This window comes from Coregonus clupeaformis, chromosome 7 (genome assembly GCF_020615455.1).
Source record: "Coregonus clupeaformis isolate EN_2021a chromosome 7, ASM2061545v1, whole genome shotgun sequence".
Lineage (NCBI taxonomy): Eukaryota > Metazoa > Chordata > Actinopteri > Salmoniformes > Salmonidae > Coregonus > Coregonus clupeaformis.
In genome coordinates, this window is record NC_059198.1 from 61,356,205 (window position 1) to 61,367,849 (window position 11,645).

Consider the following 11,645-nt stretch of genomic DNA (forward strand, 5'->3'; position numbering starts at 1 on the left):
CTGATCGGTCCCTACACCCAAACGAGGGCATTGCGTTCATCCACCTCTGGCCTGCTGGCCCCCCTACCTCTGCGGAAGCACAGTTCCCGCTCAGCCCAGTCAAAACTGTTCGCTGCTCTGGCACCCCAATGGTGGAACAAGCTCCCTCACGACGCCAGGACAGCGGAGTCACTCACCACCTTCCGGAGACACTTGAAACCCCACCTCTTTAAGGAATACCTGGGATAGGATAAAGTAATCCTTCTACCCCCAAAAACCAAAAACATATTGTCAAGTGGTTATCCCACTGGCTATAAGGTGTGGATAATAGCGTCTGCTAAATGACGTAAATTTAAATGAGGTGGAAACTTTATGCTTTGGGGGTGTTTTTCTGCTAAGGGGACAGGACAACTTCACCACATCAAAGGGACGATGGACGTGGCCATGTACCGTCAAATCTTGGGTGAGAACCTCCTTCCCTCAGCCAGGGCATTGAAAATGGGTAGTGGATGGGTATTCCAGCATGACAATGACCCAAAACACACGGCCAAGGCAACAAAGGAGTGGCTCAAGAAGAAGCACATTAAGGTCCTGGAGTGGCCTAGCCATTCTCCAGACCTTAATCCCATAGAAAATCTGTGGAGGGATCTGAAGGTTCGAGTTGCCAAACGTCAGAAGATCTGCAAAGAGGAGTGGGACAAAATCCCTCCTGAGATGTGTACAAACCTGGTGGCCAACTACAAGAAACGTCTGACCTCTGTGATTGCCAACAAGGGTTTTGCCACCAAGTACTAAGTTATGTTTTGCAGAGGGGTCAAATACTTATTTCCCTCATTAAAATGCAAATTAATTTATAACATTTTTGACATGCGTTTTTCTGGATTTTTTTGTTGTTATTCTGTCTCTCACTGTTCAAATAAACCTACCATTACAATTATAGACTGATCATGTCTTTGTCAGTGGGCAAATGTACAAAATCAGCAGGGGATCAAATACTTTTTTCCCTCACTGTACATCTCTGCCTCAAATGCATTAATTTCAACATGACACTACTCACCACCCAGATACACTTAGGTGACTTAAAATGCTTACTAACTTTGAATAGGTCGTACACTATCTGTGTACCAAACTATTCAAATTGTATACCTGCCAGGGAAAGCAGCATAATACACATAGGACCACACCGGAGTCTTTGCTCCATGGCGTGTTTTGAATTTGTTACCTGTGATGGATCCAAAGGTTTGCTGCACGACCTTGCCATATCAACAATCTTCACACATATACAGTGCATTCGGAAAGTATTCAGACCCGTTGATTTTTTCCACATTTTGTTACGTTACAGATATTTCTTAATTGATTAAGTTATTTATTTTTCTCATCAATCTACACACAATACCCCATAATGACAAAGTGAAAACAGGTCTTTATGAATTTTTGCAAATGTATTAAATATAAAAAAACAGAAATACCTTATTTACATAACTATTCAGACCGTTTGCTATGAGACTCAACATTGAGCTCAGGTTCATCCTGTTTCCATTGATCATCCTTGAGATGTTTCTACAACTTGAGTGGAGTCCACCTGTGGTAAATTCAATTGATTGGACATGATTTGGAAAGGCACATACCTGTCCATATAAGGTCCCACAGTTGACAGTGCATGAGAGCAAAAACCAAGCCATGAGCTCGAATGAATTGTCCATAGAACTCAGAGACAGGACTGTGTCGAGGCACAGATCTGGGGAAGGGTACCAAAACATTTCTGCAGCTTTGAAGGTCCCCAAGAACACAGTGGCCTCCATCATTCTTAAATGGAGGCAGTTTGGAACCACCAAAACTCTTCCTAGCGCTGGCAGCCCGGCCAAACTGAGCAATCCGGGGAGAAGGGCTTTGATCAGGGAGGTGACCAAGAACCTGATGGTCACTCTGACAGAGCTACAGAGTTCCTCTTTAGAGATGGGAGAACCTTCCAGAAGGACAATGTAATAGATTTTAGAATAAGGCTGTAACGTAACAAAATGTGGACAAGGTCAAGGGGTCTGTACACTTTCCGAATGCATTGTATAGCTAAATACTGCTCACAATAACCAAAGCCCACAGATCTGCACAAAGTAGAGTTGCTGTAAGGATGGAGAATATGGGAGTCATAATCACAGATCTGATATCAGAAAATCACTCTCACAAGGGACCAAGAGCTGACTGAATGGGCTGAGGACACACAGAATAGAAGCCAACCTGTGTTGGATCGTACATGCCTACACAGAGAGACATACACAAATACACTATCTTTTGGAAACAGAGATCTATGCTTTAGAGATCTTTGGTAGAGGTCTATGCCAGCTAATATTGTAGGATCACTCAGCCGTCTCTGCCATTTCCCCAAAACTTGGTATAAAGTTGAAGTTGCAGTGTAATGTTTTCGAATATTAGGCTCGGGATGGGCTCTTTTTGACAATGATTAATTGCCTGCAGTTTATCAACATTTGCTGACATATGGTGAGATGACAAAACTTGATGGGGTGTCATGATTTGAATATGTGCTTATGTATTTTCTTTTTACCTCTCGGTGTAGACAAAAATACCTGAAGTTTACTTCCAATGTCATATTTTCTTAAGGTTGACTTGTGTGGCGTTTTTTGGGAATAGTAATCCACAAAGGATTGACATATTTTTAATTATACTGTTTTAATTATGCATATTATTAAAGCACAAGTGAGTTTTTCATTATTTCACTAAAGTAACAAAAACAACACTAAGGGGGCCTTTCAAGTTCTTTCAAACATGCTGTTTTATTAAATAAACTTTTTTATATTACTAATGCTTTTTATTATGTAAGCGTGCATGCAAAATGCATATAGCAGTTCAGAGAAATGTCATCAAATAAATGATATTACACTGAAAACAATATAAATAATTACATGTATTTAATAAAGTAAGAGACATTGAGCTGGGTGGGAGTTAAATCATTAACTCAAGTCATGATGATCCTAGGTTAATATCCTTTGTGACTTCAGTAATTTATTGTTTAAGTTACTTTTCATACATTTAACATAAAGCCTTATTGACATTCTGTACATAATCACTGCCCAAAACACTAATTCACTAACAGTATGTTTAGGATCAGGTTGGTTAACACACATGGTTCGCTTGGGGCCATAGGTTGTTTAGAATGAAGCTAGACTGTAATCCAACATGTTATTCATCAAAAGCGCAATGACTGACTGCAACAGATGTGTTCCCTATATTGTTTACAAACAATCCTTCATCTCAGACATATGCTGAGGGATGAACAACTACATACACTCTTAGATAAAAAGGGTTCCAAAAAGGTTATTCTGCTGTCCCCATAGGACAGGGGTATTCAACTCTTACCCGACGAGGTCCGGAGCCTGCTGGTTTCCTGTTCTACCTGATGATAATGAATTAATTGCACACACGGTGTCCCAGGTCTTAATCAGTCCCTGATTAGAGGGGAACAATGAAAAAATGCAGTGGAACTGGCTTCGAGGTCCAGAGATGAGTTTGAGGGCCATAGGAGAACCAGTTTTGGTTCCATGTAGAACTATTTTGGGTTCCATGTAGAACCCTCTGTGTAAAGGGGTCTGCATGGAACTCAAAATAGTTCTACCTGGAACAAAAAGGGTTCTACCTGGAACAAAATACAGTTCTCCAATGGGGACAGCCGAAGAACCCTTTTAGGTTATAGATAGCACCTTTCTTTCTAAGAGTGTACTGCAGGGTTCTTCAATTCCGGTCCTGGAGGGCCGGAACACCTCTGTTTTTTATTTCTACCTGGTAGTTAATTGCACTCGCCTGGTGTCCCAGGTCTGAATTAGCCCCTGATTAGAAGGAGAGGATGAAAAACAGAGGTGTTTCGGCCCTCCAGGACCAGAATTGAAGAACCCTGGTGTACTGTATGTCCTCATTAAATAGCAAGCACTGTGGTTGTCTAGCGTCTTCCTTTGTCATTTGACAGCATCTCTCCATTATCTCTCTGTATGTGTTTGAGACAGTAGAAGAACAGGGTGGCAGTGACAAGCCAGTCATGGCTGACCCCTGTCTGTTAAATACGGGGGAAGAGTCGTATGACATGAGTCATTGTGTATTCATGAGTTAAGTCTGCCACAGTGCTAATGAGTGGCTAGAGGAGTCCAGCCAGACCATGTGGCTGTTGGTGGAAGGGTTGAGGGAAGGATGGGGTGGGCAGCTCTGGATGTGGGTGGAAGGGTTGCAGGAGGGATGGATGGAGGAAGGGAAGGGTTGGGGAGGGATGGGATGGGTAGCTGTGACATGGTCTGCGTCCAAAATGGCACCCTATTCCCTATGTATTGCATGAACAGGGCCCATAGGCACTATATAAGGAATACTGTAGGATGTAATTAGGGACACAGCCATGGCTGTGGTTGGAAGGACAATGGGATAGGGTGGGTGCAGTAGCTATGACATTTTCTCTGACACCTCAATGTTAGTTAAATAACATTCTGAGAGAGATAGAATACAGAATAAGGCATCTTTCCAAAGTAGCCTTTCTCTCTGTTCTCTGTCCTGGCTACTAGATAGATACCACCTTCCACAGTGTTTCTGACTGTCCAATGGTTTCTAAGTCATTTCATCATATTCCAAAGAGACACACTTAACATACAATAAAACCGGGATGATATGTAGTAATGAATTTTTCATTTCAACTGCAGCTGCTCCACAGTCTCATTTAAGCCTGGTCGGTGAATAATAATTGTCATATATAATTCCCATTCAAGTCTGCTGGTAATAGGGCAGGGGGATATCGAACAGGCTGACATTACAGGAGTGTTCCTAGGAGATGGAGTCGTGAACTCTTGGTGTACTGTGTGAGATATCACAATAACTAATGGGAGAATACAGCTAGACACAAGGGTATACAAGTCAAATCAAATCAAATTTTATTTGTCACATGCTTCGTAAGCGACAGTTGTAGACTAACAGTAAAATGTTTACTTACGGGTCCTTTTCCAACAATGCAAAGTTAAGATAAAGATAAAACATTTAATAATATAAAAATAAATTGTGACATGAGGAATAGATACCAAATAGATAACAAATAACAATAACGAGTAAAAGTAACATGGCTATATATGGGGAGTACCATTACTGAGTTGATGTGCAGGGGTACCAGGTAATTGAGGTAGCTATGTACAGTACATATAGGTAAGGGTAAAGTGACTAGGCAACAGGATATATAATAGATAGTAGCAGCAGCATATATGGTGTAAATGTGAGTGTGTGAGTGTGTGTGTGTGTGAGTGTTTGTGTGTGGGTGTGTGTGGCGTAAGTATGCATGTATGCACATGCTATTTGTGTCTGTGTGGGCGTATGTAGTGTGTGTGTGTGTGTGTGTGTGTGTGTGCGTGCGTGTGTTCGGATGTCAGTTTAAGTATGTGTGTCACGCCCTGGCTCTGGGACTCTGTTATGTTGAGCCAGGGTGTGTAGTTTCTATGGGTTTGTTTTCTAGGTTCATTATCTAGCTCATGTGTTTCTGTGTTGGCCGGGGTGGTTCTCAATCAGAGGCAACGAGTATCAGCTGTTGCTTGTTGTCTCTGATTGGGTACCAAACTTAGGCAGCCTGTTTTCCACAGTGTATTGTGGGATCTTGTTCCGTGTATGGTTTGTGTCTGTTACCTAGGACTTCACGTATCGTTTTGTTGTTTTGTTTCGTGTGGGTACTCTAATAAATATAAGTATGTACGCATATCACGCTGCGCCTTGGTCCACTTCCTCCTACGATCGTGACAATGTGTCAGTGTGTGTGTGTGTGTGTGCATAGTCAGTGCAAAAAAGGGTCAATTCAGGTAGTCCGGGTAGCCATTTGATTAACTATTTAGCAATCTTTGTTTAGCAGTCTTATGGCTTGAGGATAGAAGCTGTTCAGGGTCCTGTTGTTTCCAGACTTGTTGCACTGGTACTGCTTGCAGTGCAGAAGCAGAGAGAACAGTCTATGGCTAGAATGACTGGAGTCTTTGACATATTTTGGGGCCTTCCTCTGACACTGCCTAGTGTAGAAGTCCTGGATGGAAGGAAGCTCGGGCCGTACTCACCACCCGTACCAAGCGGTGATGCAGCCCATAAAGATGATCTCCATGGTGCAGCTGTATAACTTTTTGAGGATCTGAGGGCCCATGAGAAATATGTTCAGCCTCCTGAGGGGGAAGAGGCATTGTCGTCCCTTATTCGCAACAGTGTGGGTGTGTGTGGACAATGTTAATTTCTTAGTGATGTGGACACCGAGGTACTTGAAGCTCTCGACCCGTTTCACTATAACCCCATCGATGTAGATGTGGGCATGCTCGCCCCTCTGTTTTCTGTAGTCCACGATCAGCTCCTTTGTCTTGCTGACGTTGAGGGAGAGGTTGTTGTCCAAGCACCACACTGCCAGGTCTCTGACCTCCTACCTATAGGCTGCCTCATCGTCGTCAGTGATCAGTCCTACCACTGTCGTGTCATCAGCAAACTTGATGATGGTGTTGGAGTCATGCGCGGCCACGCAGTCATGGGTGAACAGGGAGTACAGGAGGGGACTAAGCACACACCCTTGAGGGGCCCCCTTGTTGATGGTCAGTGAGCCGGATGTGTTGTTGCCTACCCTCAACGCATGGGGGCCATCCGTCAGGAAGTCCAGGATCCAGTTGCAGAGGGAGGTGTTCAGTCCCAGGGTAGTGAGCTTGGTGATGAGATAGAGGAGACTATGGTTTTAAATGCTGAGCTTTAGTCAGTGAACAACATTCTTACATAGGTATTCCTTTTGTCCAGGTGGGTGAGGGCAGTGTGGAGTGCAATAGAGATTGCATCATCTGTGGATCTGTTGGGGTAGTATGCGAATTGGAGTGGGTCCAGGGTGTCTGGGATGATGGTGTTGATGTGAGCCATGACCAGCCTTTCAAAGCATTTCATGACTATAGATGGAAGTGCTACGGGCGATAGTCATTTAGGCAGGTTACCTTGGCATTCATGGGCACGGGGACTATAGTGGTCTGCTTGAAACAAGTTGGTATTACAGACTCGGTCAGAGATGGGTTGAAAATGTCAGTGAAGACACTTGCCATCTGGTCAGCACATGCTCTGACTATGGGTCCTGGTAATCCGTCTGGCCCTGCGGCCTTGCGTATGTTAACCTGTTTAAAGGTCTTACTCACATTGGCTACGGAGAGCGAGATCACGCAGTCATCCGGAACAGCTGGTGCTCTCATGCATGGTTCAGTGTTGCTTCCCTCAAAGCGAGCATAGAATGCATTTAGCTCGTCTGGTAGGCTCGTGTTTCTGAGCAGCTCGTAGCTGGGTTTCCCTTTGTAATTTGTGATAGTTTGCAAGCCCTGCCACATCCGTTGAGAATCAGAGCCGGCATAGTAGCATTCGATCTTAGTCCTGTATTGACGATTTGCCAGTTCTATGGCTCGTCGGAGGTCGTAGCTGGATTTCTTAGAAGTGTCCAGATTAATGTCCCACTCCTTGAAAGCCGCAGCTCTATCACTCTTAGAAGTAAAGGTGCCTGGAAGAACCTTTTGGTTTTCCACACCGGTGGAACCTTTCCAGTTGAAAAAGGTTCCTTGAGGAACCCCTGTGTAAAGGGTTGAATCTGAATCTTTTTGTGATGGTAGCTATCTAGCTATACAAAACGACCCCCTCCACAAACACGCCTTCTCCAATGTTGGTTACAAGGCAGTACTTATTTAAATTAGGTAAGAGAACATCATGTTACCATGAATCCTCCTGAATCCAAGCATTTGAGATGGGGGAGGGACCAGTAACTTTATGCTCAAAGTTTATCAATGTAGAAGCAACAATCATTTTTCATACCTTGATCAGGTTTCATCCCAAAATCTTCTTATTTAATGAAAACCATGATTTTGACTGTTCATGACCTTTAACATGTGATGGCAATACAATAGAAGAGATTAACAGGAATGACATTTACTCTAATGGGTGGCCAAGAAAATACAGTGAGGGAAAAAAGTATTTGATCCCCTGCTGATTTTCTACGTTTGCCCACTGACAAAGAAATGGTCAGTCTATAATTTTAATGGTAGGTTTATTTGAACAGTGAGAGACAGAATAACAACAAAAAAATCCAGAAAAACACATGTCAAAAATGTTATAAATGGATTTGCATTTTAATGAGGGAAATAAGTATTTGACCCCACTGCAAAACATGACTTAGTACTTGGTGGCAAAACCCTTGTTGGCAATCACAGAAGTCAGACGTTTCTTGTAGTTGGCCACCAGGTTTGCACACATCTCAGGAGGGATTTTGTCCCACTCCTCTTTGCAGATCTTCTACAAGTCATTAAGGTTTCGAGGCTGATGTTTGGCAACTCGAACCTTCAGCTCCCTCCACAGATTTTCTATGGGATTAAGGTCTGGAGACTGGCTAGGCCACTCCAGGACCTTAATGTGCTTCTTCTTGAGCCACTCCTTTGTTGCCTTGGCCGTGTGTTTTGGGTCATTGTCATGCTGCAATACCCATCCACTACCCATTTTCAATGCTCTAGCTGAGGGAAGGAGGTTCTCACCCAAGATTTGACGGTACATGGCCCCGTCCATCGTCCCTTTGATGTGGTGAGGTTGTCCTGTCCCCTTAGCAGAAAAACACCCCCAAAGCATAATGTTTCCACCTCCATTGACGGTGGGGATGGTGTTCTTGGGGTCATACCTCCTCCTCCAAACACGGCGAGTTGAGTTGATGCCAAAGAGCTCCATTTTGGTCTCATCTGACCACAACACTTTCATCCAGTTCTCTTCTGAATCATTCAGATGTTCATTGGCAAACTTCAGACGGGCATGTATATGTGCTTTCTTGAGCAGGGGGACCTTGCGGGCGCTGCAGGATTTCAGTCCTTCACGGCGTAGTGTGTTACCAATTGTTTTCTTGGTGACTATGGTCCCAGCTGCCTTGAGATCATTGACAAGATCCTCCCGTGTAGTTCTGGGCTGATTCCTCACTGTTCTCATGATCATTGCAACTCCACGAGGTGAGCTCTTGCATGGAGCCCCAGGCCGAGGGAGATTGACAGTTCTTTTGTGTTTCTTCCATTTACGAATAATCACACCAACTGTTGTCACCTTCTCACCAAGCTGCTTGGCGATGGTATTGTAGCCCATTCCAGCCTTGTGTAGGTCTACAATCTTGTCCCTGACATCCTTGGAGAGCTCTTTGGTCTTGGCCATGGTGGAGAGTTTGGAATCTGATTGATTGATTGCTTCTGTGGACAGGTGTCTTTTATACAGGTAACACGCTGAGATTAAGAGCACTCCCTTTAAGAGTTTGCTCCTAATCTCAGCTCATTACCTGTATAAAAGACACCTGGGAGCCAGAAATCTTTCTGATTGAGAGGGGGTCAAATACTTATTTCCCTCATTAAAATGCAAATCCATTTATAACATTTTTGACATGCGTTTTTCTGGATTTTTTTGTTGTTATTCTGTCTTTCACTGTTCAAATAAACCTACCATTAAAATTATAGACTGATCATTTCTTTGTCAGTGGGCAAACGTACAAAATCAGCAGGTGATCAAATACTTTTTTCCCTCACTGTATATATCTTAAAGCCACGTCGCTACTAAGCCATGCCTCCTCTCCAGGGTTCCTCCAGGAACACATTGCTACATTGAACCATTAAAGGTTCCTCCAAGAACCTCTCAACTAACCGAAGGTGCAAATATGTAACCCATTTCAGAAAGCTGGGTGTATGATGGACATCACTTCTTCATAAGTTTTTTCATCGAAATGTATATTTTTTTGCAAAAATGCCTTTTTGAACATGTGAACTTTCATGTGCCATAATAACAAACTCTAACAAACTTGTATGTAATATGCAAATATAAATAAAATGTGAAATCAAGAAGTTGTTTAGACACCAGAGAAAATATAAAATCTTGCCTAGCCATGATTGGTTAAGACAATGATGTGGCTGGGATATTCACGAAAAAGTGAGTACTCCTGTTTGTCACTCAAGGCTTCGAAAATAGCCACTGTGGTGTGAATGCTAATTGATTAGCAAGCTAATCAAACCCCATGCTAAGTGATAGGGACTCATAATAATTTGGCTAGCAAGCTAGCCACGATTAAATGATAGCTAAATAGTTAGCTATCTACATTGGAGTATGGACTTCAAGGTTGTTTATTTCATGTTCAACTAGCAAGCTACCTAGATGAATACCATTTACATTTAGCCAGCTGGTAATTATGAAGTTAAATGTTTGCGAAATCTAGCTAGTTATCTTGTAGTGTCTGCATTGCCATTGTTTGGCTGGAAGCAGGTTAACAGGCAATAATTAATTTATGTTTTAACCTATTTTTCTGGAAATGGTCTTTCAGCATAAACCTGTTCTCCACCACCAGTACAAGGACATGCACGAGGGTGAACAAGCAACACTTTAGGTATTTTGTCTTTGTAATTTGAGTTTATTGCTTGATCTTGGGGGTTAATAAATATTATTGCTGGTATGCAAGGTTTTAATATCTTATCTATGTTTGTCTGCTTTCTTCCTCTACAGCTTAAATTGTCTGGAGCTTGGGGTTGTTGTAGCCAGGGCACTTCCACTCAGATGGACCCAGGTTTCAGCTGCTGTGCAAGACGTGGACGTCCTTCGTCCCAGAGATGTGCAAGCATCCCTTGGACTGGACACAATCCGGCAAACATATATTTTTAAGAAGATCAGGACTTTTGCAATGAAAAGGCCATGGACATTACAGTCCTGCTCCAAAGGGCAGGACAGAAATATACTCTCAGGCTAGATTCCTTTGTAACATGACCTGAACCAAAGTCACTCAAAGGAACTTATTATAAAAGCCTAGGTCTAGATCGTTTTTTTTTTTTTTACTTTATGTGTTGTGTGTTTACATTTCTTCCTAATTTTAGGCTACTACCTTTAGCACTTGAAGTTAATAAAGTATTTCAATGTTATAATATTTTCTTTATTTTAAGCTTTACCTCACCGCTTTAGCACTATGCCAGAGTCACGTGTCTTCACATGTGAATTCTTTAAGAGATGGGTGGGTATAAGTCTTAAGAGGGTGTGAACGATGCTAAATGGGCATAAACAAAGAGCAGCACTGTAGCTGTTAAATGTAAAAGGTTATCTTTATTATGCAACCATAGTCAATTTAATACTGTTAATGGTTTGCCTAATGGGGGAACTTTGTGAGATAATGTTCAGAGAATCAATTTTGGCAAATTGGTGAAAGTATTCCTTTTCTAAATATGTTTCCCAAGGATTAATGTAGAGCAAGTGTGAAAATCACAGATAAATGGTTCCTTCAGGAACTACAGGGGTTCCTTGAGGATCTCCAGGGTTCCCAGAGTCACCACTAATTATAAGAGTGTAGCCTTTAGCTCAGTGCTGATGTAACCTGTAATCCATGGCTTCTGGTTGGGGTTTGTATGATCTGGTAAACTCCTCAATGTTATCGGATGAATTCCGGAACGTATTCCAGTTTGTGCCATCGAAACAGTCCTGTAGCTTAGCATCTACTTCGTCGGACCACTTCCGTATTGAGTGCGTCACTGGTACCTCCCTTTTGAATTTTTGCTTGTAAGCAAGAATCAGGAGCATACAGAGTTATCGTCTGATTTGCCAAAGGGAGGACAAGGGAGGGCCTTGTATACCCTGGGACTATGATTTGTTATCCTTTACAA

General features: G+C 42.6%; 1 long non-coding RNA gene across 4 annotated transcripts in view; it reads left to right on the forward strand.

Moving 5' to 3' along the window:
• Positions 1-11,086, forward strand: part of LOC121569818 — a 37,302-nt gene extending 26,216 nt beyond the window's left edge. For all 4 annotated transcript variants that reach the window (XR_006001390.1, XR_006001391.2, XR_006001388.2 and 1 more), the window contains 2 exons: positions 10,325-10,387; positions 10,504-11,086. This is a non-coding gene — a long non-coding RNA (uncharacterized LOC121569818). The remainder of the gene's footprint in view (positions 1-10,324; positions 10,388-10,503) is intronic.
• The last annotated feature ends 559 nt before the right edge of the window (positions 11,087-11,645 follow it).